The following is a 16,240-nucleotide window of genomic DNA, read 5'->3' as shown; positions in this document are numbered from 1 at the left end:
TATCTTAAAAAGAAAAAGAAAAGCAATCAAGGAAGGAAAATAACAAAGAACAGAAATCTGTGAAATAACGACAATGGAAAACAAACACGAGAAATGTTAACAAAGCCCAAAATAATAAGGAAAAAACAGAGAAAACAAAATTGCTAATATTAGGAATTAAAGAGGAGATATAATCCCAGATGTTAGGAGGACAATAAGACAATATTATCCCTTTCTGAGGTGGCACAAGTGGTAAAGAATTCGTCTGCCAGTGCCGGAGAGGCAGTTTCAATTCCTGGGTCAGGAAGATCCCCTAGAGAAGGAAATGGCAACCCATTGCAGTCTTCTTGCCTGGAGAATTCCATGGACAGAGGAACCTGGCAGACTGCAGAACATGGAGTTGCAAAGAGAGGGACATGACTGAGCATGTACGCACTGCTGCTGCTGCTGCTGCTGCTAAGTCGCTTCGTTCATGTCCGACTCTGCGCAGCCCCATAGAGGGCAGCCCACCAGGCTCCCCTGTCCCTGGGATTCTCCAGGCAAGAACATTGGAGTGGGTTGCCATTGCCTTCTCCAATGCATGAAAATGAAAAGTGAAAGTGAAGTCGCTCAGTCGTGTCCGACTCTGTGCGACCCCATGGACTGCAGCCTACCAGGCTCCTCCATCCACGGGATTTTCCAGGCAAGAGTACTGGAGTGGGTGCCACTGCCTTCTCCATGTACCCACTAAGGCAATATTACTAACATCTTTATGCCGATAATGTCAGTACCTGAATCACTTCTTTGAAAAACACAATTTACCAAAACTAACAAGAGAAAAATGAATGACTCAAATACTGCTATGTCTATCAAAGAAGTTGCATTCATAGTACAAAATGTCCCCACCCAACCAGATGGTGTCACTGGTAAAACCCATCAAATATTTAAGGAAGGAGCAACAGCTGTGTGTGTCACATGGTTGAGGATTCAGCAGCAGGTCACTGGCCTTCACCATGATTGCTTACAGACCCACAAACCCCAGTCTCAGTCCCTTTCTTCCAAATTCTAGGGAAGAAATTTAATTAGCCCAGCAGGGTCAGGTGTTTACCTCTAGAAAAATTAAACCATCCATGGTCAGTCAGGTGCACGAGCAGTTACATAGTACTGACCAGGACACAGGGACTGGAGCCTAAGCACAGGGCAAGTGCCTGGACAAGAGGGGTTCACCCCAGGCAATCCCCCCAGGGTACCTGAGAGGCCTACTGGCCTGAGAAACTCAGCTCCCACAATTGGGCACACACAGGCTGGGGGCAAAAAACTAGAATACAAACTCCGTACATATAGACTGTATCTGCATTCCTACTCCAGGCAGAGGAACTTCTCCAGGAGTCTTCTCATTCCAGGACCACATGGAAATCTGTCCTCTGGCTCACATGGAAATCCACTCCCAGTTAAACCAAGGTTTAAGGTACAACAAATGAGAAAATGATGACCTAGTAACACACTGAGAAACTCAACCAGCCAATAAGCCAGGGAGTACAACCCAAGATAGGAGAACCTGTGCTTGGAACCACCATCATGCTTTCATAACCACTCCCCAAGCTCATGCGGCCCTAAAACAAACAAACTCCCCCCCCAACAAAAACAATGATCCACTGGAATCTCTCGAGCAGATTCTGAATTATAACTCCCGTTTTCCACATGGAAAAGTTCACAGTTGAAAGAAACAAAGGGGCCTGCCCCATCTGACAGTGGGTCTGGGGTATCTTATGTTGCATGAGTCCTGACTGCATAGTTTTATCACTTTAAAAGATAATTTGGGGCCCCTGTCAATTTCAGTTGGATGATGAAGCAGTGGGCTACAGCCTTACAGGGAGAGACCCTTGCATTTCTTTTTTCTAATATTTATTTATTAATTTGGCTGAGGTGGATCTTAGTTGCAGCATGTGAATTCTTAGCTGCAGCATGTGGGATCTAGTTCCCTGAAGGAACTCAGGTTCCCTGCTTTGGGAGTATGGAGTCTTAGCCACTGGACCACCAGCAAAATTCCCATTGCTTTTCTTTTGCTCTTACACTCCCAGCTTCTCCACCCTTTCCTGCTTTGCCTGCCTCCCCATTTTGTTGGGATTATTACCAATGTTGAAATGAGAACAAAGATCATAAAGCAGAACTGCCGGGCAGCTTGTGAAAGGTGACTGAAGAGGGCAAAACTATATATTTAAAGAGGTTCATTTTTAAAAAGGCTAAGTGATGATTTCCTCTCAGGATAAAATTATGCAAATCCTTTCTCTGCAAGGAGGGGGAAAGATGGCCGTTGAGAATGAATCTAGACTAATTTTAGCTCAATTGCATTTCTAGTGCATTAACAACTTCAATTTGGAGTGCAGAGGAGGAGGAGATCGGCTGACCCAATTACACATCTTAAAAGGAGGTGATGGCACTGGATGTGTGATGAGCAGAAGAATGGTCTTTTCAACAAATGGTGCTTCATCATCCAATGTGCTTTGTCTCATTTTGTAAGAGACAAAATTCTAACCAGACATGAAAATCAACTCCAGATAGACTGTGACTCCAAATGTGAAAGGTAAAGCAATAGAACTATAAAAAGAAGACATTAGTAGATACCTTCATGATCTTGTCATTAAAGATTCTTAAATAGTATGCAAAAAAACAGTCCTGTGAAAACAAAAAACAATAAATTAGACCGTGGTACCCGGAGAAGGCAATGGCAACCCTCTCCAGTACTCTTGCCTGGAAAATCCCATGGATAGAGGAGCCTAGTAGGCTGCAGTCCATGGGGTCGCTAAGAGTTGGACACGACTGAGTGACTTCACTTTCACTTTTCACTTTCGTGCATTGGAGAAGGCAATGGCAACCCACTCCAGTGTTCTTGCCTGGAGAATCCCAGGGACAGGGGAGCCTGGTGGGCTGCTGTCTGTGGGGTCACACAGAGTCAGACATGACTGAAGCGACTTAGCAGCAGCAGCAGCAGCAGGACCGTATTACCAAAAAGATAAATTTAAATTTTAAAAAAAGGAAGTAGGACAGAGCTGGGCTTGCGGATGCTGACGTTGGGTGTGATGGTATGGGCTTTGGTCACACAGCTTGCAGACAGAGGACATTCCCTGCCCCTGACCATCCCTCATCATCATCTGCTCTTCCCTGGGCCAGCCAACCTTTGACTTGAATGCACTGAGGACTCACAAGAGGCAGCATGATTGGGTAGACAGAGTGAGGGTGAGTTCCTTGTCTAAGACAAGTCACGGCCTCTTTCTTCCTGATTTGTTTCTGTGGAATGAGAACTATTCATGGTTCCTGTAAGGATTCCAGGTGCCTGACACAACTGGCTTTCAAGAAGGATACCATGTTGTTGTTCAGTCAATAAGTTGTGTTCGACTCTTTGTGACCCATGGACTGCAGCACGCCAGGCTTCCTCCGTCCTCAACTATCTCCTGGAGTTTGCTCAAATTCGTGTCCATTGAGTCAGTGATGCTATCTAACCATCTCATCCTCTGCTGCTCCCTTCTCCTTTTGCTTTCAATCGTTCCCAGCATCGGGATCTTTTTCATTGGGTCAGGATACCATGAAATATGAGATAAAAGAAAATAGATGCAGGCCTTCTTCCCTGGTTGCTGGCACAGAGCTTCTGAAGCCCTTGGAATTTCCTGGGTAATAAGAGCATCTTTTGTTCTAATGAGATGACTCTGGGTGGGTCCTTATGGCTCCTGGATGAGGGCTGGTCACCAGAAAGACTAAGCCATGATTAGAGGCTTGGAATTTTAGCCCTGTCCCCCATTCCCTTGAGAAGGGAAAAGGACTGAAAAATGGAGTTAGTGATAGATTGTGTCTATGTGATGAAGTCTCTCTCTCTCTCTCACAAAAATTTCAAGACCTTTCAGGTTGGTGAGCACATCCATGCAACTGAAAGGTAACAGACCTCAACTCAACAGAGATGGCAGTTCCTTTAATAAGCCGATAAACATATTTCCTAGAGTTCTGTGAGCAACATAACAAATTAATGGAATCTGAGAGAGAGGGAGATTGTGGGAACTTCTGATTTTTATCCAAGTGGAACAGAAGACACGGGTAACTCAGGGACCTACTACTTGCCATTGACATCTGAAGTCAGGTGTAGTAGTCTTGTGGGACTCAGCCCTCAGCTTGTGGGATCTGACACTTTCTCTGGGTAAACCATGTCCAAATTGAGTTAAATTGTAGACACCCAGCTGGCATTGAGGAGAATTGCTTGATGTGGGGAAGAAGCTTCACCCATTTGGTGACCAGAAGCATCAGAAGTCTTTTGTGTTAGTAACAAAGAAAGATCCACAGGAGAAATAACTATCCTACACAGGTAATTATTACTGTTAGTGTGTCTGAGCCTCATTCATCATCTCTATTGTCCATCCATCCAGAGATTCTCACCAATGGGAAGTTGTATGAAATAGATTACAAGCAGACCCTGAAGTTCTGGAAGTTGATATGTTCCTGAACTCCTTCTTATATCCTAAGTTCTGTAAATCAAACGAAATTCAAAATGCAATTGGTACCCCTGCTATTTGTAAATAGATAAAACCCACAGTGAATAATTTTACAGAGCAAAGACTCAGCTCTTCATATCTGATTTATAAGCTCAAGTTTTCACACAGAACAATATACCCTCAAGATGGAAAAGGACTCAGGGGTCTATGCTCTCCCGGGAGACTGTGGAAGCAGAGGAAAAAATATACCCTTGTGTAGTTCATGCAGATTGGTATGAAACAAAATATCCCTAGTTTTTTAAAAAATAAAAAAAATCACCTCTACCTTTTTAATAGTGGACTTTGTCAAAGTGCCTTAAAAATATAAGCAATATCTAAAATCAGGTGTTAGAGGAAATTTACCTTTTCTCCTTGGAAATCTATTTCTTCCTTATTTCTAACCTTTAGTTAACCTTTTCCCCTTTTGGCATAATAACCAAAAATAGTAAGGCATAAGACTTGAAAGACAGAGAAATCAGAATCTGATTCCCAGCTGTCATTTAACCTCTCTGGCCTTTATTTTCCCATCTACAAAATGAGGACATAATCCCACATGGTTGGTGGTGCTGAGTGTAACGTGTGCCGCGTAAATGCAGTGGTGCCCTTCAATCAAAAGGCACTTCCACTGTTGTTCTTACCTTTAAATGTCATTGGAGGTGGGGGGATGGTCTCCCTTCACCTGTGAGCGATAACTCCTGCAGGCTTCTGCCTAACTCACATTTGGTCAGTTGGCAGTCTAAAGGCTGCATTTACAGCCACAGTTCAGCAATTACAAAGTCCAGCCCTTTGTGATGACCCTAAACTCTGAATGTGCAACTCAGCTTGAAGAAGATATGGCATACATACAATGGAATATTACCACTCAGACATAAAAAAGAATGAAATTTGCAACAACATGGATGGACTGGAAGGTCTTGTGCTAAGTAAACTAAGTCAGACAGAGAAAGACAGATACTGCATGTTTTCACTTATAGGTGGAATCTAAAAAACAAATAAATGAACATAATAAAACAGAGATCAAGGATCAAGGAGACAGGGATCAAGACCATCCCCATGGAAAAGAAATACAAAAAAGCAAAATGGCTGTCTGAGGAGGCCTTACAAATAGCTGTGAAAAGAAGAGAAGTGAAAAGCAAAGGAGAAAAGAAAAGATATAAGCATCTGAATGCAGAGTTCCAAAGAATAGCAAGGAGAGATAAGAAAAGAAAACCTTCCTCAGTGATCAATGCAAAGAAATAGAGGAAAACAACAGAATGGGAAAGACCAGAGATATCTTCAAGAAAATGAGAGATACCAAGGGAATATTTCATGCAAAGATGGGCTCGATAAAGGACAGAAATGGTATGGACCTAACAGAAGCAGAAGATATTAAGAAGAGGTGGCAAGAATACACAGAAGAACTGTACAAAAAAGATCTTCACGACCCAGATAATCATGATGGTGTGATCACTCATCTAGAGCCAGACATCCTGGAATGTGAAATCAAGTGGGCCTTAGAAAGCATCACTACAAACAAAGCTAGTAGAGGTGATGGAATTCCAGTGGAGCTATTTCAAATCCGGGAAGATGATGCTGTAAAAGTACTGCACTCAATATGCCAGCAAATTTGGAAAACTCAGCAGTGGCCACAGGACTGGAAAAGGTCAATTTTCATTCCAATCCCAAAAAGACAATGCCAAAGAATGCTCAAACTACCGCACAATTGCACTCATCTCACACACTAGTAAAGTAATGCTCAAAATTCTCCAAGCCAGGCTTCAGCAATACATGAACGATGAACTTCCAGATGTTCAAGCTGATTTTAGAAAAGGCAAAGGAACCAAAGATCAAATTTTCAACATCCGCTGGATCATTGAAAAAGCAAGAGAGTTCCAGAAAAAACATCTATTTCTGCTTTATTGACTATGCCAAAGCCTTTGACTGTGTGGATCACAATAAACTGTGGAAAATTCTGAAAGAGATGGGAATACCAGACCACCTGACCTGCCTCTTGAGAAACTTGTATGCAAGTCAGGAAGCAACAGTTAGAACTGGACATGGAACAACAGACTGGTTCCAAATAGGAAAAGGAGTACGTCAAGGCTGTATATTGTCACCCTGCTTATATAACTTATATGAGAAACTTATCATGAGAACTTATCATAACTTATGAGAAACACTGGGCTGGAAGGAGCACAAGCTGGAATCAAGATTGCCAGGAGAAATATCAATAACCTCACATATACAGATGACACCACCCTTATGGCAGAAAGTGAAGAGGAACTAAAAAGCACCTTGATGAAGGTGAAGGAGGAGAGTGAAAAAGTTGGCTTAAAGCTCAGCATTCAGAAAATGAAGATCATGGCATCTGGTCCCATCACTTCATGGGAAATAGATGGGGAAACAGTGGAAACAGTGTCAGACTTTATTTTGGGGGCCTCCAAAATCACTGCATATGGTGATTGCAGCCATGAAATTAAAAGATGCTTACTCCTTGGAAGGAAAGTTATGACCAACCTAGACAGCATACTAAAAAGCAGAGACATTACTTTGCCAACAAAGGTCCATCTAGTCAAGGCTATGATTTTTCCTGTGGTCATGTATGGATGTGAGAGTTGGACTGTGAAGAAGGCTGAGGGCCAAAGAATTGATGCTTTTGAACTGTGGTGTTGGAGAAGACTCTTGAGAGTCCCTTGGACTGCAAGGAGATCCAACCAGTCCATCCTAAAGGAGATCATTCTTGGGTGTTCCTTGGAAGGAATGATGCTGAAGCTGAAACTCCAATACTTTGGCTGCCTGATGTGAAGAGTTGACTCATTGGAAAAGACCCTGATGCTGGGAGGGATTGGGGGCAGGAGGAGAAGGGGACGACAGAGGATGAGATGGCTGGATGGCATCACTGACTTGATGGACCTGAGTTTGGGTAAACTCCTGGAGTTGGTGATGGACAGGTAGGTCTGGCATGCTGCGATTCGTGGGGTTGCAAAGAATTGGACACGACTGAGCAACTGAATTTAACTGAATAAAACAGAAACAGTCTGTCAGATGGAACAAACTAGTGGTCACCAGTGGGAATAAGGGTGGAGGGAGGGGCAAGATACGGGAAGAGGATTAAGAGGTACAAACTACTAGGTCTAAAATAGGATATAAGGGGCTTTCCTGGTGACTCAGTGGTAGAGAATCTGTCTGCCGGTGCAGGGGACATGGGTTAATCCCTGATCCAGGAATATCCCATAAGCCGTGGAGCAGCTAAACCACAACTAATAAGCCTGTACTTCAGAGCCTGTGCTCCACAACTTGCAAAACCCAAGCACCACAAGAGAGTAGTCCCCATTCTCTGAAACTAGAGAAAAGCGCATGCAGCAATGAAGAGCCAGCACAGACAAAAATAAATAAATAACTGAATAAATAAAATTTTAAAAATATCAATGATACAATGGTGTAATGTACAGCACAGGGAATATAACCAGTATTTTAGAGTGACTTTGTAAGTAGTAGTGAAGTCGCTCAGTCATGTTCAACTCTGTGTGACCCTATGGACTATAGCTTGCCAGAATCCTCCAACCATGGGATTTTCCAGGCAAGAATACTGGAGTGGGTTGCCATTTCCTTCTCCAGGGGATCTTCCCAAACCAGGGATTGAACCCTGGTCTCCCACGCTGCAGGCAGACTCTTTACTGTCTGAGCCACCAGGGAAGCCCTATAATCTATAAAAATACCAAATCACTATGCTGTGTACTTTAGTATAATACTGTAAGTAACTATATGGCTTCAGGGAACAGTGGGGAAGGGGAAGCTGACTTTCTGTTCTTTCCCATACATCTGCTCCTGCTCCTTCAGATCACCCAGGCCAGGAACCAAGAGGGGAGCTGGGACCAAGGTGAGAGAAGAGGATGGTTCATGAAGCAAGTGATTCTGCACAATCTGACCAGGCATGTGGGTAGGGTGTCAGAGAACACACTCCACATTTCAGGGGCTTGAGGCTAGAAGGTGGCACCTCCATTCTGTTTGTTAATCTCTCAGTCTTTCATCATGATTTCAAACCAGGTGAGGGCGTAGGTAGACACAGCAGGTCTTGCACACATTGGCTATCCTCATAACCAGCATCCTGACATGTTTGTGAAAACTAGGTCAAAAGAGTATGCTTGTCACATAAAGATTGGAAAGAATATATCTCAAGTGGCTGGCTTATGGTAGGTGCTAGATAAATTATTGACATGGTATAATCCTTACTAATCAATTGCTTCTTCCAGCTGGCAGATGAGAAGGGACTTTGTGGGAAAATCCCCACAGATGCCATTTAAATGCATCAGAATCCTTTTCTAAAAATTGCTCTGTAGTCAACACATTTAGATTTCCCAAAGTCAATTTCTTGTTTAATTGTTCTACATGTTAAGACATGCCACCAGTAAAACCACACGATTTAGAGTTAAAAACCGTTCAAAAACATCCTAAAGTTGCCACATCGAATGATTATTGGTAATGTTTCAGAAGAGAATTAAAACAAAAGGCTCCATGTGGGTTTGAGGTTCCTTTTAAAATGTGTCATTTTCTCAAGAGTGAACATATTTATTCTGAAGGTCCACATGAAAGGCTAAAATATAAATTTAAATAATAGTTCAGAAGTTCCACTGAAAATCTGCTTCCATCAGCTCTTTGGAAAGTATAGGAAGCATGCTAATTCTGGTTCTACCACCTCTGAGCTTGGCCAAGAAACACTTGCTCTATTTTCCAGCCAACCAACTCAATCAAAATGCTTGAACCTTCCAGGAAACCCAAGACTACTAATTTTCCAGACCCTGGGCTTGCGCATATATGTGTTTCAATCTGGTGTATTTGCATCCTGCTCCTTTGTGACACTGTGGGCGTTGAGGTTCCCCTGCTGAGAGAGCTGAATGTTTTGTTTTTCTCCTGGCAACCTCACAGAATTGCAACATCTCTCAGCACCGTCCCCACCCCCATGCCCTCACCCCGGTAATGTGTCTAATTCCCACAGAAACAGCACCTCTTCCGAATCTGGAGATAGCTTCCGAAGCCAGAGGTAACAGAGATGCAAATACCTTCTTCTCATCTGAGCAAGTATTCTTGCCTGGGAAGTCCCATGGACAGAGGAACCTGGTGGGCTAGAGTCTGCTGCTGCTGCTGCTGCTAAGTTGATTCAGTCACGTCCGACTCTGTGCGACCCCATAGGCGGCAGCCCACCAGGCTCCCCCGTCCCCGGGATTCTCCAGGCAAGAACACTGGAGTGGGTTGCCATTTCCTTCTCCAATGCATGAAAGTGAAAATTGAAAGTAAGTCGCTCAGTCATGTCTGACTCTTAGCAACTCCATGGACTGTAGCCCACTGGGATCCTCCGTCTATGGGATCCTCTAGGCAAGAATACTGGACTGGGGTGCCATTGTCTTCTGGGTCACAAAGAGTTGGACACAACTGAGCGACTGAACAGCAACATCTGAGCAAGGCCCTTTTGCACACCCACTGAGGATTTGGGTAATCCCCTTAAGTTATTTGGTTCTGGAAGTCCACCTTCCTTTGTGGGCTCACCTTCAATCACCCACACACCTCTTTCAGCTGTACCACGCTGCTGCAGTGGAATCCTGTGACTGCATTGTCCTTGGGCTGTTTCTTAGTCTTCCTTCTCCTCCCCCCACCACCACCTGGAGTGAAACAGGAAGGCACAGGAGCCTGGAATCTAATAAAAGCCACTTCTCCAGGTGAAATAAAGGTCTGTGGTTCAGCAGTAAAGAATTTGTCTACAATGCAGGAGATGAGGGTTCGATCCCTGGGTTGGGAAGATCCTCTGGCGAAGGAAATGGCAACCCACTCCAGTATTCTTGCCTGGGAAATCCCATGGACATAGGAGCCTGGTGGCCCACATTCCATGAGGTTGCCAAGAGTCAGATGACTGAGCACGCATGCATCCCCCAGTCCTACCTGCTGCCTTCTCTTAAGAATTCACACTTCTCTCCCTGAGCTAAACCAGCCAAGGCCAATAAAACAGTATAGGTTTTACTATAGGACACAGAGAAGGGTGGTTTTAGCAGCAAGGATTGTAACAGACAAACTCAGGCAAACCTTGATGCTTCTGAGTTTGGGTATCCTGGGGGGTATTGGGGTGCCTCAGTACAGCTGGGTGAGTGAGGAAGTCACAGCTCCCACTAAGCCTTGCTGATGGGGTGGGTGAGCAGTTTTCTCTATGCTGTTTAGCTGGAGTAGAAAAGTTATTGTTTAAAAGTTTTCTGTCTTGCTAGGCTGCCTCTGCTTTGGTGACTAGAGAATATGAGTCTTTCTTAGGGCTTTTGATGTTTGTGCCCAATGACGTTCTCAGGTTGCTGGTTTCATCAGCTCAAGTCCAGGGTCTACGAGGCAAAATAAAAGCCCAAGAGATTCACTGCTGGTTCCTGCAAGTCTGCCTTTTTCTACCCACTTTTCAGAGTCTTCATCCATTGGGTTTATACATCATATATATGTCAGTTGCTTCAGTCATGTCTGACTCTTTGCAACCCTATGGACTACAGCCTGTCAAGCTCTTCTGTCCATAGGATTCTCCAGGCAAGAATACTGAAGTGGGTTGCCATCTCCTCCTCCAGGGGATCTTCTCCACCAAGGGATCGAACCCAGGTTTCCTGCATTACAGGCAGATTGTTTACCACTGAGCCATCAGGGACGCCCATACATCACATTCAGGGGTTGTAATTTTACTTAGTGAGAGAAATAAGAAAAGTGTGTCTTTCCATCTTCCCAGAAGCAGAGCTCTGCTCTATTGTTTTATAACCTTCTTTCAATGGATCATCTCCTCATACAAATAAATCTATCTCATATTATCATTTTAATGGCTGCATATTATTCCACTGCATTGATTTACATTGCTATAATCGATTAAATCAATTGTCTGTAGTTTGGACAGACAAGGTTTTTTCTCCCCAACAAATTTCTTCTACTAGGAATAATACTGGAGTGAACATCTAAATAGCTAAATATTTGTCATATTCTTGATTATTTTCTTGGCCTAAATCTCTGGACACAGCATAACTAACCTAAAAGATACACACATGTGAAGGCTTCTCAAACAGGTAACCAGTTGCTCTCCAGAGACCAGAAAAATTATAGCAAATAATGCAACCATCATCATCCTCTGTACCTTCAACATCACTGAGTATTATTTTTTTTTGGTTGACAATCCAGTAAGCTAAAAATGGTATGTCTCTTTTCAAAGATTACCTTTACTTAGTTATTTGTGAGACTCATCACTTGGAAAGCAAATATAGGTAATCAATTACTACTGAATTTCTAGGCAGTAAGAGGGCAGACGGGAAACTGAGATGGGTAGCTTGAAAGGGTCCCCCAGGTAGACTAGGCATGCGGCAGGCTGTCGCTTTCCATGGAAGGGCAGCAGCTGGTGGGCAGGACCTGGAGTACCAGGCCAGACTGAGAGGCACGGGACAGAAAAGTGGGAGGACAGAGCCCATCTTATGTGACACCAGGTGTCCTCTGTCATTCAAGAGGTCATTTAATTTCTCTGGAATTCTTGGGCCTGTTTCCTCAAGAAGCAGCTGCTATCCATTAGAAATGAGTTGTTGTCATCACAGTGAAAGGACTGAAAGCATGATTTAATTTTGTTCTATAACTCCTGGCCTTATGTATGTGCCTGTTAGTCATTCAGTCATGTCTGATTCTTTGCAATCCCATGGACAGTGGCCTGCCAGGCTCCTCTGTCCATGGAGTTCTTCAGGAAAGAATACTGGAGTGGGTTGCCATTCCCTTCTCCAGAGGATTTCCTGACCCAGGGACTGAACCGAGTCTCCTGCATTGCAGGCAGATTCTTTATCATCTGAGCCACCAGGGAAGCATACACGAATACAAGTGTGTGCATACACACACACACACACACACACACACACACACGCACGGGGAGCCCAGGCCTGTTCTAACCCTGGTCTCCTGCTTCATACCACTGTCACTCTCTATCAGACTATAATTAGCTTATGCCCCAGCAGGGACAGTCACGTAGGGTGAGTGTAAGATGATAGGGGCTGAGAGAGAGGCTTTCCTCCCAGCAGTTCTCAGCTCCTTCTTAGATTTCGCCACTGACCATACTGCTGCTCAAAAATTAACAATAATAAGCTGCATTTGTTCCCAAAGACGTTTAACCCACAAGTCCTTGAAGGCTGGGACTCTCCAGCTGCCCCACTCCCCAAATCTGAGCTAGTGGTCACCTCATATAATTGCTAATTAATCCATTTCAATTTGCTGAATTGGAATCCATTCAGTATGGATTACTATAATGTACTCATTATAGTAATTATATAGAATGAAGTTGCTTTGTCTAGACTTTGGAATAAGGGGTGGGAATAAGTACTAGTATAAGATAACTAGAACTCAATACCTTGAAATATGTGGGCTTCTTCACAAACTATATGTCCGTCAACAGAGGACTGGATAAAGATGTATTTATACAATGCAATATTAGCCATTAAAAAGAATGAAATAATGCCATTTGCAGCAACATGGATGGACCCAGAGAGCTTCATACTGAGTGAGTCAGACAGAGAAGGTGGAACATCCTATGACATCCCTCATATGGTGGAATATAAAAAGAAATGATACAAATGAACTTACAGAACAGAAAGAGACTCACAGACTTAAGAACAAACTTCTGGCTACCTATACACACTGCTATATTTAAAATGGATAATCAACTAAGACTTTCTGTATAGAAGAGGGAACTCTGGAATCCCCCTGCTGTTCACCTGAAACTATCACAACATTGTTTTTTTTTTTTATTATTATTTTTTATTTTTTTTTTAAGTTTATTTTTTATTTTTTTTAATTTATTTATTTATTTTTAATTTTTACTTTACAATTCTGTATTGGTTTTGGCATAGATTGACATGAATCCACCACAGGTGTACATGCGTTCCCAAACATGAACCCCCCTCCCACCCCCCTCCCCACAACATCTCTCTGGGTCATCCCCGCGCGTCAGCCCCAAGCGTATCACAACATTGTTAATCAGCTATATCCCAATACAAAATTAAAAAGTTTAAAATATGGAATAAAAAATACAGGGGCTCTTTCAGGCTGTTTCACCTGGAGTCATTAGATTTCATCAGAACAGGCGGTATCAGACGTGTGAAGGGGCAATCTGATACCTTGAGGTACATAAAACATGAAATGTCATGCCAAGACTGCACTCACTCCTTGAAGTACTGCTATAGATGTGGGTCCTACAAACACAAAACTTCTCATAAATTTTTTTCAGTTCTCATCAATAAAAGGGAAAGATGCGTTTATAATTGCAAGCTTTGCACTGTATAATTTATTCCTGACAGGAGAGTACTTCCATCTTGACCCAGCATGAATGGAAACTGAACATGCTATGTACAATTTTGTACGCTTGACGACTGAAATAATTGCAGGCGGAGTAGCTTCTGGCTCTGTTTCAAACCTTGTTTCTCCTCCACCACTCACATCCTCCCAGTGCCCAGCTCAGGAAGGCATGTTCCTTCAACCTCTAGCTCCTCCTCTCTGCGCCATGCCTCGGAGCTGGCACAGTGGACGACTGAAGGATTCCCAAGGGCATGACAACCTGCTCTTCAGATCTGGTGCCCAGGTGTACCGGGAGCTCACGTTTCCTGATTCCTGCCTGAGCAAGACCAGCCACAGTCTGCCCGTTCCATCTGTGACCAAGCCATCTTGAAACTGTCCATCCCTGGGACCTGGCAGATCCATTTCTGCAGGAGAGACATGCAGTCCTGTCACATTCTCCAGCCTAGGAATTACACTTTGCACCGAGAGCTTTGCACTGAGGGTTATCCATCACTGTGTGGGAGTGTTAGTCACTCGTCGTGTCTGACTCTTTGTGACCCCATGGACCGTAGCCTGCCAGGCTTCTCCATCTGTGGGATTTCCCAGGCAAGAATCCTTGCCTGAGGGGGTTCTCTAGAGGATCTACCTGACCCAGGGATCAAACCTTGGTCTCCCACATTGCAGGCAGATTCGTTACCATCTGAGCCACCAAGGAAACTATCCATCACTGCTAAGTCACTTCAGTCCTATCCGACTCTTTGCGACCCCATGGACCATAGCCTACCAGGCTCCTTTGTCCATGGGATTTTCCAGGCAAGCATACTGGAGTGAGTTGCTATTTCCTTCTTCAGAGGATCTTCCAGACCCAGGGACGGAACTTGCATCTCTTACATCTCCTGCATCGGCAAGCAGGTCCTTTACTACTAGCACGCACCACCTGGGAACTGGTCAGCTGTTATTTCCAGAGTTGGCACTGGATCCTACTCAGCTCCTTGGACTGCACGTTCATGGTTAGAACCTAGAATTAGGGGAAATGGGTTATTCATCCTGACCTCCATCTTCACCAGGTTTCAATCATTTGACAGATATTTCAGATATGTAACTGAAATTCAGAGGAATCTGTCTTATGTAGGATCACCAATGAATGTCAGGGAAGAGAGACGGGTGTAGGCACTTGTCACTGTGTCTCCCCAACTCTCTGAACCCTTGTCTCCCTGTTGGCAATTACTCACATCATGAGCCCTACCATTCCAAAACATCTCACATTCACATTCCTTTGCAGCTGATTGTCCACATGTGACTTGGGTCCCACCCATTAGATGTACACAAAGCCTGGGTTCCAACGTGAACATTCCAGGGAGGAGTCTACCTGCTGAGGAAGCAAATGTGCTGACGGAGATGTCTGCTGTCAAGGGCGATGCAAGGTAGACGTGCTGGGGGCTAGTCCTGAGCCCAGCTGGGGTCCAGAGAGGGTGCGGATCCTCGCGGGCCTTTCACCACAGCAGTTCCTGTGATGCTGAAACTGGTTATGTAGCTTCAGAGATCTCCAAGTCTTCCCAAACTGTGTATGTGTGTGTGTTAGTCACTTAGTCATGTCTGACCTTTGTGATCCCATGGACTGTAGCCTGCCAGGCTCCTCTGTCCATGGGATTCTCCAGGCAAGAATAGTGGAGTGGGTTGCCATTCCCTTCTCCCGGAAATCTTCCCTACCCTCCCAGACTGTGGTACCTAATACCTTTAAATAGATTATTCTCTTGGTTAAAATAGCAACAGTTTGTTTTGTTATTTGCAACAGAAAACCTGACCATGGTTATCTGGAACCCAGAATTTCTGATTCCCAAACTCAGAGCACTTTTCCTTGGCCCGCAGTCAGGTATTAGCTCTAAACTTGCAACTTATTGACTCCCTTCCTTTCTCCAGAGAAGAAACTGAATATAAAACATCCATAAAAAGAACTTTGGACTCTGGGTGGGGTGACAGAGAGGAAAATTGAGGGCATAAGATCTTACTAGGGGAAAGAAGGAGAGGAGGAGATTAAAAGAGAGTCCGGAAGAAAAAGAGAATATACATTTACCAAGCAATAAATTTGTACCCGGACACATTATAAACCATAGCAGTCACAGCAACAAAAATGTACCTATGATAGGTATTCACAGCATTTCTTATCTCCCTACTTTCTAAGGAGGGTTCTTTGAGTTTGTTAGCTTCTGATTTCTTTTTGTGGGAATAAGATTAATGAATAAGCAAAAGGAATGTCTCAGAGTTATGCAGAGAAGAAAGACATGGAAGCGGGAAAAGGAGATTACAGGCAGGCAGTATGGCAGAGCAGGGGCCAGGAAGAGAGAGGTACACTTTGGAATTATGGTTTTCTCCAGGTATATACCTGCTGCTGCTACTGCTGCTAAGTTGCTTCAGTCATGTCCGACTCTGTGCGACCCCATAGACGGCAGCCCATCAGGCTCCCCCGTCCCTGGGAT

General features: G+C 44.0%; 1 long non-coding RNA gene across 4 annotated transcripts in view; it reads right to left on the bottom strand.

Moving 5' to 3' along the window:
- Positions 1-16,240, bottom strand: part of LOC120878931 — an 87,018-nt gene that overhangs the window by 54,119 nt on the left and 16,659 nt on the right. The window contains exons 2-3 of one of the 4 annotated variants that reach the window (XR_005724666.1): positions 10,017-10,111; positions 1,917-2,634 (exon numbers count right to left, since the gene is read on the bottom strand). The exons of 2 other annotated variants lie outside the window; for them this stretch is intronic. This is a non-coding gene — a long non-coding RNA (uncharacterized LOC120878931). Of the gene's footprint in view, positions 1-1,916; positions 2,635-10,016; positions 10,112-16,240 lie in introns of those variants that run through there. One more of the 4 variants, XR_005724667.1, reaches the window with a different exon arrangement.

The sequence above is a fragment of the Oryx dammah genome, unplaced genomic scaffold (genome assembly GCF_014754425.2).
Source record: "Oryx dammah isolate SB20612 unplaced genomic scaffold, SCBI_Odam_1.1 HiC_scaffold_19, whole genome shotgun sequence".
Taxonomy (NCBI): domain Eukaryota; kingdom Metazoa; phylum Chordata; class Mammalia; order Artiodactyla; family Bovidae; genus Oryx; species Oryx dammah.
This window is presented reverse-complemented; position numbering and strand designations above follow the sequence as displayed.